This window comes from Phyllobates terribilis, unplaced genomic scaffold, assembly GCF_046119375.1.
Source record: "Phyllobates terribilis strain yellow unplaced genomic scaffold, ASM4611937v1 Scaffold_13__5_contigs__length_258822181, whole genome shotgun sequence".
NCBI lineage: Eukaryota > Metazoa > Chordata > Amphibia > Anura > Dendrobatidae > Phyllobates > Phyllobates terribilis.
The window spans coordinates 109,026,937-109,037,517 of record NW_027362773.1 but is presented as its reverse complement, the minus strand read 5'-3'; positions in this window follow the sequence as shown (position 1 = coordinate 109,037,517).

The following is a 10,581-nucleotide window of genomic DNA, read 5'->3' as shown; positions in this document are numbered from 1 at the left end:
TGGTCCAACTAAACACAAACCGGATGGAATAGCATGGCGCTGCAAGATGCTGTGGTAGCCATGCTGGTTCAGTATGCCTTCAATTTTGAATAAATCCCCAACAGTGTCACCAGCAAAGCACCCCCACACCATCACACCTCCTCCTCCATGCTTCACGGTGGGAACCATGCATGCAGAGTCCATCCGTTCACCTCTTCTGCGTCGCACAAAGACGTGTGTTCTTTAGCCCATACAAGAGTCTTCTGCTTGTTGCCTGTCCTTAGCAGTGGTTTCCTAGCAGCTATTTTACCATGAAGGCCTGCTGCTCAAAGTCTCCTCTTAACAGTTGTTGAAGAGATGTGTCCGCTGCTAGAACTCTGTGTGGCAGTGGCCTGGTCTCTAATCTGAGCTGCTGTTAACCTGCGATTTCTGAGGCTGGTGACTCGGATAAGCTTATCCTCAGAAGCAGAGGTGACTCTTGGTCTTCCTTTCCTGGGGCAGTCCTCATGTGAGCCAGTTTCTTTGTAGCGCTTGATGGTTTTTGCAACTGCACTTGGGGACACTTTCAAAGTTTGCCCAATTTTTCGGACTGACTGACCTTCATTTCTTAAAGTAATGATGGCCACTCGTTTTTCTTTACTTAGCTGCTTTTTTCTTGCCATAATACAAATTCTAACAGTCTATTCAATAGGACTATCAGCTGTGTATCCACCTGACTTATGCACAACACAACTGATGGTCCCAACCCCATTTATAAGGCAAGAAATCCCATGTATTAAACCTGACAGGGCACACCTGTGAAGTGAAAACCATTTCCGGTGACTACCTCTTGAAGCTCATCAAGAGAATGCCAAGAGTGTGCAAAGCAGTCATCAAAGCAAAAGGTGGCTACTTTGAAGAACCTAGAATATAAGACATATTTTCAGTTGTTTCACACTTTTTTGTTAAGTATATAATTCCACATGTGTTAATTCATAGTTTTGATGCCTTCAGTGTGAATGTACAATTTTCATAGTCATGAAAATACAGAAAAATCTTTAAATGAGAAGGTGCACACTTTGCTCCAGTACCGGCTGTGTCTCTTGTCTGATTGTTTAGGGCGGCGGCGCGGCTACTGCCTGATTCTTATAGTTACTGTGTGCGCACTCCTAATGCCTCCCCAGCCTATTGCTGTGAGTCACTGGATACTTAAACCTCCTCCACCCAGTAGGGGGTGCCTGAGCAACACTTTGATTCAGTGTGTTCTGTGCAACTGAGTTGCCAGGTCCTGTCCTGTATCTTGTCTGTTTCCGCCCCTGGGGGCTGTATACCCAGGCCTGTTACCTGTATCTGTGACTTCTAGTCTGTCTCCGCCACCATGAGGGCTGAGTTCCCAGGCTCGTTATTGTATCTTATTACTGGTTCAGCTCCTGTCTGAACTGTGTCCTAGCCCGTTACCTGTTTCTCTCTATGTCCGAACCTTCCCTTTTCCTGCAGTGTCTGAACCTGCACCTAACTCCAACTTGTTGTCTCTGAACTTCTGTTTGTGAGTTTTGTGTACACTCGCTACTTCATTGTAAGTACCTTGTGTGTATCTAGTTCTGCTTGTTCACCGCACCTGCGGTTTTGCTCTGCCCTGCTTGTTCACCGCACCTGCGGTTTCGCTCTGCTCTGCTTGTCCACCGCACCTGCGGTTTCGCTCTGCTCTGCTTGTTCACCGCACCTGCGGTTTTGCTCTGCTCTGCTTGTCCACCACACCTGCGGTTTCGCTCCGCTCTGCTTGTCCACTGCACCGGCGGTTTCGCTCTGCTCCGCCCTGCATGTTCACCGCACCGGCGGTTTCGCTCTGCTCAGCTTGTTCATCGCACCTGCGGTTTCGCTCTGCTCAGCTTGTTCACCGCACCTGCGGGTTTTGCTCTGCTCTGCTGGTTTACCGCACCTGCGGGTTTTGCTCTGCTCTGCTTCTCTACCACACCTGCGGGTTTTGCTCTTTGCTCTACTCTGCTTGTTTACCACACCCGCAGGCTTTGCTCTGCTCTGCTTGTCTATCGCACGTGCGGGTTTTGCTCTGCTCTGCTTGTTTACCGCACCTGCGGGCTTTGCTCTGCTCTGGTTGTCTACCGCACCTGCGGGTTTTGCTCTGCTCTACTTGTCTACCGCATCTGCGGGTTTTGCTCTGCTCTGCTTGTCTACCGCATCTGCGGGTTTTGCTCTGCCCTGCTTGTCTATCGCATCTGCGGGTTTTGCTCTGCTCTGCTTGTCTACCGCACCTGCGGGTTTTGCTCTGCTCCACTTGTCTACCGCACCTGTGGGTTTTACTCTGCTCTGCTTGTCTACCGCACCTGCGGGTTTTGCTCTGCTCTGCTTGTCTACCGCACCTGCGGGTTTTTCCCTGCTCTGCTTGTCTACCGCACCTGCGGGTTTTGCTCTGCCCTGCTTGTCAACCGCACCTGCGGGTTTTGCTCTGCTCTACTTGTCTACCGCATCTGCGGGTTTTGCTCTGCTCTGCTTGTCTACTGCATCTGCGGGTTTTGCTCTGCTCTGCTTGTCTACTGCACCTGGGGCTCCTTTCCTGTGTCCTAGTCTGTCATGGTCCCTATCCTGCCTGTGTTCATACCTGCCAGTACCCGCCTGTCTGCATGCCAGCCGTGCCTGCCAGTGCCCACCTGTCTGCAGGCCAGCCGTGCCGACCAGTGCCCATCTGTCTGCATACCAGCCGTGCCTGCCAATACCCACCTATCTGCATACCAGCCGTGCCTGCCAGTACCTACCTGTCTGTATGCCAGCCTAACCTGTCTGTTCCTGCATTCCCCAGTGTGGGTCAACAGCTGTGACCGGGGTCTGACCTGGAGTAGCACCTGGTCCCTCTGCTCAGTTCCTCCCTGGTTCACGGAGTCGACTGAGCCGCCGTGTGACCTTGGTCGGACCGAGTTGATACTTAGTTACGCCCCTCCAGACACTCCTCAGTTCATGGTCCAGTGGGATCACTAATCATGCTCACGCCAGTCAGTCCGGGCGTGTGCGTAACAGTTTGCTCAGGCCATGGTCCCTGTTGAGCCCCACGATCCTTCGCTCTCGGAGACATTTGAATTCTTGTCTGGCGAATACGTGCACCAAGGAAAAAATTTTTTCTCAAGCTGAGGTCCAGGCGATTTACGCACCAGCCCAAATGGAGCAATCAGCACTCGTTCCTGCGGATCCACCACGGTACTATGGGGATCCAAAACAAAGCCGTTCGTTTGTGGAGCAATGTATGCTGCATTTCAAATTCTATGCTCACTATTTTCCCACTGATCGGGTTAAAGTAGCATTCATGATGTCCTACTTAGCGGGTGATGCCTTGAAGTGGATCACCCCCCCCCCTATGGGAAGCATGGGATCCTATTGCCTCCGACCTGCAGGCCTTCCTGGTGGCCTTTCTAATGCTCTTCGATGACCCTAACCCTGAAGCTTCTGCTAAAGCTTCCCTTCCCAATATCCTGGAGCAGTCCCCATTGGTGATGCGTGTAGGTAGCCCACCAGTTTCCCAGCCAGAAGAGGCTTCTGCCCACACAGAATCCACACAGGATGACAATGCTCCATAGAATACATCTCTTCCCAACCTCAAGGGGGGGGTACTGTAACATCCCTGGCGGCGTGCTGGCATGGCTTACCACCTCTCACCTTGCAAGACCGCCATCTTACCTATCAATCCAGGCTGCCCACTTTGCTCCAGTACTGACTGTGTCTCTTGTCTGATTGCTTAGGGCGGCGGCCCGGCTACTGCCTGATTCTTATAGTTACTGTGTGCGCACTCCTAATGCCTCCCCAGCCTATTGCTGTGAGTCACTGGATACTTAAACCTCCTCCAGACAGTAGGGGGTGCCTGAGCAACACTTTGATTCAGTGTGTTCTGTGCAACTGAGTTGCCAGGTCCTGTCCTGTATCTTGTCTGTTTCCGCCCCTGGGGGCTGTATACCCAGGCCTGTTACCTGTATCTGTGACTTCTAGTCTGTCTCCGCCACCATGAGGGCTGAGTTCCCAGGCTCGTTCCTATATCTTATTACTGGTTCAGCTCCTGTCTGAACTGTGTCATAGCCCGTTACCTGTTTCTCTCTATGTCCGAACCTTCCCTTTTCCTGCAGTGTCTGAACCTGCACCTAACTCCAACTCGTTGTCTCTGAACTTCTGTTTGTGAGTTTTGTGTACACTCGCTACTTCATTGTAAGTACCTTGTGTGTATCTAGTTCTGCTTGTTCACCGCACCTGCGGTTTTGCTCTGCCCTGCTTGTTCACCGCACCTGCAGTTTCGCTCTGATCTGCTTGTCCACCGCACCTGTGGTTTTGCTCTGCTCTGCTTGTCTACCGCATCTGCAGGTTTTGCTCTGCTTTGCTTGTCTACCGCATCTGCAGGTTTTGCTCTGCTCTGCTTGTCTACCGCACCTGCGGCTCCGTTCCTGTGTCCCAGTCTGTATTGGTCCCTATCCTGCCTGCGTTCCTACCTGCCAGTACCCGCCTGTCTGCATGCCAGCCGTGCCTGCCAGTGCCCACCTGTCTGCATGCCAGCCGTGCCTGCCAGTGCCCACCTGTCTGCATACCAGCCGTGCCTGCCAATACCCACCTGTCTGCATACCAGCCGTGCCTGCCAGTACCCACCTGTCTGTATGCCAGCCTAACCTGCCTGTTCCTGCATTCCCCGGTGTGGGTCAACAGCTGTGACCAGGGTCTGACCTGGAGTAGCACCTGGTCCCTCTGCTCGGTTCCTCCCTGGTTCACGGAGTCGACTGAGCCGCCATGTGACCTTGGTCGGTCCGAGTTGATACTTAGTTACACCCCTCCAGGCACTCCTCGTTTCATGGTCCAATGGGATCACTAATCATGCTCACGCCAGTCAGTCCGGGCGTGTGCATAACACAGCAAAGCACCCCCACACCATCACACCTCCTCCTCCATGCTTCACGGTGGGAACCAGGCATGTAGAGTCCATCCGTTCAACTTTTCTGCGTCGCACAAAGACACGGTGGTTGGAACCAAAGATCTCAAATTTGGACTCATCAGACCAAAGCACAGATTTCCACTGGTCTAATGTCCATTCCTTGTGTTCTTTAGCCCAAACAAGTCTCTTCTGCTTGTTGCCTGTCCTTAGCAGTGGTTTCCTAGCAGCTATTTTACCATGAAGGCCTGCTGCACAAAGTCTCCTCTTAACAGTTGTTGTAGAGATGTGTCTGCTGCTAGAACTCTGTGTGGCATTGACCTGGTCTCTAATCTGAGCTGCTGATAACCTGCGATTTCCGAGGCTGGTGACTCGGATAAACTTATCCTCAGAAGTGTAGTATCGGCGTCTATGCCCCCTGAGAGGCAGAGACGCCGTCCCTCTTACCGCCGCGCTCCCGGCCCGGCGTCTTCCGGCTCTCCTGCTGCTGCTGCCGGCGCGCTCAGCTTCCCGGGCACTGTGCTTAGGCCAGGGACTCTTTAGGATGGCGCGCGCGGCCCCTTTAAGAGTGGGGGAGCGCGCGCGCGCCGTCCTAAGTAGTCCCCGGCCGATAGCCGGAGGACCTCTCATATAAATGGCACCTCCAAAATGGAGGTGCCCGTGCAAGGTTGTTGTTATGATCTGCAACAAGAACTAAGGAAAGATAGGGGAAAGCTGTCCCTACAGTAAGACTAAGCTGAATCCCTACGATGTAGCGGGCTGCCTGTTCCTAGTGAACAGACCCGCCTTCGTCCTCGGCTAGTCTGAACGAAGACCTATAGAATTAAGGGAGGGGTCCCTAAAAGAACTAAGGACTGGGACAAAAATGGGACACCCCCTAAACAGAAATTGTTGTAGAACACAAAAGACAAACTGACAAAAAGTATGAGAGGTCCAAGAGGACCAAGCAAACTGACAGAGATAGGCACCGAAGCACCAGGCTAGCAAAACAGTCAAACAACACTGAAGTCCAGCAAAGCCAGAAGGGTGGAGCTGGAATATATAGGCAGATGGTCACGTGACCGCAAAACACAAGATAGAAAAAACTAACAGGAGGGTTCTAACAGTACCCCCTCTTTTATGAGGATCCTCCGGATTCTCCAGGCCCAGGCCTATCCGGAAACCTACTGTGGAAAGCTTTAACAAGCCTAGGAGCAGAGACATCATGCGTTCTTACCCAGGAGTTGTCTTCGGGACCGAAACCCTTCCAGGAGACAAGATACTGTAATCTCCCTCTATGCCATCTAGAATTCAAGATACGAGAAATTTCATATTCGCCGTCTTCCACCACAGGAGGAACTGTGACAGTGACGACCATATCAGATACGTCAGCCTTTTTCAACAAGGAAACATGAAACACAGGATTAATCTTCCAGGAAGTAGGGACATCCAACCTAACAGCAGACTGGTTAACAACCTGAAGCACTTTAAATGGACCCACAAACTTAGGACCCAGTTTTTTAGAAGGAAACCTCAACCGCAGGTTCTTCGAGAACAACCAAACCATGTCACCCACAGTAAACAAAACCTCTTTACGTTTCCTGTCAAAATACTTCTTGGACTTTTTGTTAGCCTCTTGAAGGTTACAACGTACATTAGTCCAAACTTTCTCCAAATCACCGGAAAAATTCTCCTCCTCCTGCACCGCCGACCCCAATTGGAGAACGAACTAAAAGATGGATGTCTCCCAGTACAGCAAAAAAAAGGAGAACACCCAGCAGAGGAGGATGTATAATAGTTAAGAGCAAATTCTGCGAGAGGCAGAAACTCCGACCACACCTCTTGATTGTCCGCCACAAAACAATGCAAAAACTGCTCAACATCCTGGTTCTTTCTTTCAGTCTGTCCATTAGACTCAGGATGATAACCAGACGAAAATGACAAATGGACTCCCAACCTGTCACAAAAAGCATGCCAAAAGCGAGCCACAAACTGAGGTCCTCTATCAGAAACAATATCCGTGGGAACGCCATGGAGCTTGACAATCTCCTTAACAAACGCCTTAGCGAGTGTCTTGGCGCAGGGCAACTTAATGAATGGAACCAAATGACACATCTTACTAAAACGGTCCACGACCACCCAGATGACAGTAAAACCCTCGGACACAGGAAGATCAGTAATAAAATCCATAGTGAGATGCGTCCAAGGCGCACTAGGAACCTCCAGAGGGCAAAGCAACCCCGCAGCAGGAGTATGTGAAGCCTTTGACCTAGCGCACAAAGTACACTGACACACCCACTTGATGACTTCCTTCTGCCACCAGGCCAGCAAAAACTGCGACTGATCAATCTCTTAGTCTTCGAAATTCCTGGATGGCCTGCCAACAGAGACTCATGACACTCCACAAACAAATCTCTCCTAAAGGCTCTAGGCACGAACAACCTCCCATGGGGAGTGTTAGATGGAGCATCATCTTGAGCTTTCAGAATCCCATTCTCCAAAACGGAGTCCAAAGCCGCCACCACAACTCCTTTCTGTAAAATGCTCTCCTCCTCCTCGGCACCGACCGTAGGAGAGAAGCTGCGAGATAAAGCATCGGCTTTAACATTCTTAGTACCAGGGATATAGGTAACAGAAAAATGAAACCGAGAAAAAAAAAGTGCCCACCTAGCTTGACGGGCATTCAAGCGCTTGGCAGCCTCCAGATAGATCAAATTCTTATGATCTGTGAAAACCTGAATAGGAAATCTAGCGCCTTCCAAAAAATGACGCCAATGTTCAAACGCGAGTTTAATAGCCAACAACTCCCGATTTCCAACATCATAATTCAGTTCGGTTTCCGAAATTTTTTTCGAAAAGAAGTCACAAGGATGTCTCTCCTGAGACAAAACTGCTCCGACCCCCACCGATGAAGCATCGACCTCGACCAAAAAAGGCTTGGTCTCATCAGGCTGCATAAGGGGCAGAACTGAACCTCTCTTTGAGATACTCAAACACTTCAATGACCTCAGTAGTCCACTGGGCCGTATTCGCACCTTTCCTGGTGAGATCGGTTAGAGGTTTAACAATTACAGAAAAATTCTTAATGAATTTCCTGTAATAATTGGCAAAACCCAAAAATCTCTGTATAGATTTCAAACCAATAGGCCTAGGCCATTCCTGCACAGCCTGAAACTTCACAGGGTCCATCTCAAAGCCCTCGCTGGAGACAATGTAGCCCAAAAAACTAATTTTCTGCACAGCGAACTCACATTTCCCCAGCTTAGCAAAGAGTGAATTATCACCCAATAACTGCAAAACTTCACGTACACTCTGCCAATGGGACTCCAGATCTGGTGAATAAATCAAAATGTCATCCAAATACATAACCACATTCTTACCAGTCAGAGGTCTCAGGATGTCATTAATAAGGTTCTGAAAAAATGCAGGTGCATTGGTAAGACCAAAAGGCATCACCAAATTCTCAAAATGACCTACCGGAGTGTTAAAAGCAGTTTTCCATTCATCACCCTCCTTCACATGTAACAAATTGTATGCCCCCCAGAGATCAATTTTGGAGAACCACTTGGCTCCCACTAACTGGTTAAACAAGTCAGGAATTAACGGTAACGGGTAGGAATTGCTTACGGTAATCTTATTAATTTCACGAAAATCCAGACATGGACATAAACCGCCGTCCTTTTTTTTAACAAAGAAGAATCCAACTGCCACAGGTGACTTAGAAGGTCTAATGTGACCAGCAGCCAGGCTAGTCTGTATGTACTCCTCCAAGGCCTTTCTTTCAGGGATAGTCAGATTAAACAAGCGACTCTTGGGAAGAGTAGCTCCTGGAACAAACTCAATGGCGCAATCATAATCCCTATGAGGAGGTAAAACTTGTGACTCCTCCTCCAAAAAAACCCTCCAAAAATCTTGAATAGGTACAGGTAATTCCACTTTTTCCACAGCCGCAATGCGACTATCACAACATTTATCATAGCACTTCGGACTCCAAGACTTAATCACATTAGTAGACCAGTCCAATAAAGGATTGTGCAGTTTTAACCAAGGCAATCCTAGAACAACTGGAGAGGGTAAATTATCCAAAACAACCAAATCCAAAATTTCTTGGTGAACTCCATTGATAGTGAGAGGAAATGCAGCAGTCTTGTGAGTAATACATTTCAAAGGAGTGTTATCAATTGCAACCACAGAAATAGGTGATGACAAAGGTTTGGATTTCAATTTAATGTTTTCCAAAAACCCTTTATCAATCACATTAAGTGTTGAACCACAATCCACAAATACCTAAAATTCTATAAAATCTCCCTGCAGAGTAGTACTCCCAGAAAGAAATACTCCTGCAGAGCGTAAACAAGCTATACAGGCGTAACTGACCTTTTTTTTTCTTTACTTAAACTACGCTCACAATACTTAATCAAATGGTCACCTTTACCACAATAAAGACACAATCCCTCGGCGAATCTCCGGTCTTTTTCCTGAGAGCGGAGTGACATCGCCCCCACCTCCACTGGTTCTCCGCTGTCAGAGCAGATTTTCTGGGAACTAGGACCTGACGTTACAGGAGTTTTTACATCATTCACCCTAGACCTCAGTCTCCTGTCCACACGAACAGCTAACTGCATAGCTTCCTGCAGAGTCTCAGGTGCAGGGAATGCAATTAGCAAATCCTTAACCCTTTCACTCAGACCAGCAAGAAATAAACATCTCAGCGCAGAATCATTCCATTTAACTTCTGAGGCCCATCTCCTGAAGTGTGTGCAATAATTTTCAACATCATCTGACCCCTGATTCAAACGCCTAGGTTCTGATTCAGCAGATGAGATTCAATCAGGATCGTCATATAATAGCCCCATAGCAGAAAAAAATTCTTCAACAGAACTTAAACACGGATCATTAGGCTGGAGAGAAAAGGCCCACCCCTGTGGTTCGTTGCGCAAAAGTGACATAATAAAACCAATGCGCTGTGATTCATTCCCAGAGGATCTTGGTCTCAAACAAAAATATAACAAACAAGCATTTTTAAAGAAAAAAAAATCTTGCTGTTTACCATAAAAAAACATCAGGCAGTCCTACCTTGGGTTCGACAAAATGCGCTCCAGGACAGCTACTCACATGTTGCTGAAGCTCAACCACCTCCAGAGACAATCCCTGCAGGCGTTGAGCCAAGTCCTGGATGGAAACCATACTGATCCCCAAATTTCTTTCCTTTTAGTCTTTTTTGGGCTGGACTTACTGTTATGATCTGCAACAAGAACTAAGGAAAGATAGGGGAAAGCTATCCCTACAGTAAGACTAAGCTGAATCCCTACGATGTAGCAGGCTGCCTGTTCCTAGTGAACAGACCCGCCTTCGTCCTCGGCTAGTCTGAACGAAGACCTATAGAATTAAGGGAGGGGTCCCTAAAAGAACTAAGGACTGGGACAAAAATGGGACACCTCCTAAAAAGAAATTGTTGTAGAACACAAAAGACAAACTGACAAAAAGTACTAGAGGTCCAAGAGGACCAAGCAAACTGACAGAGATAGGCACCAAAGCACCAGGCTAGCAAAACAGTCAAACAACACTGAAGTCCAGCAAAGCCAGAAGGGCGGAGCTGGAATATATAGGCAGATGGTCACGTGACCGCAAAACACAAGATAGAAAAAACTAACAGGAGTGTTCTAACAGTTGTAGCTTTGTGTCCTAAACTCTGCTTCAGCCCTCAGGTCCCTCTGCTAGTCTGACTACCA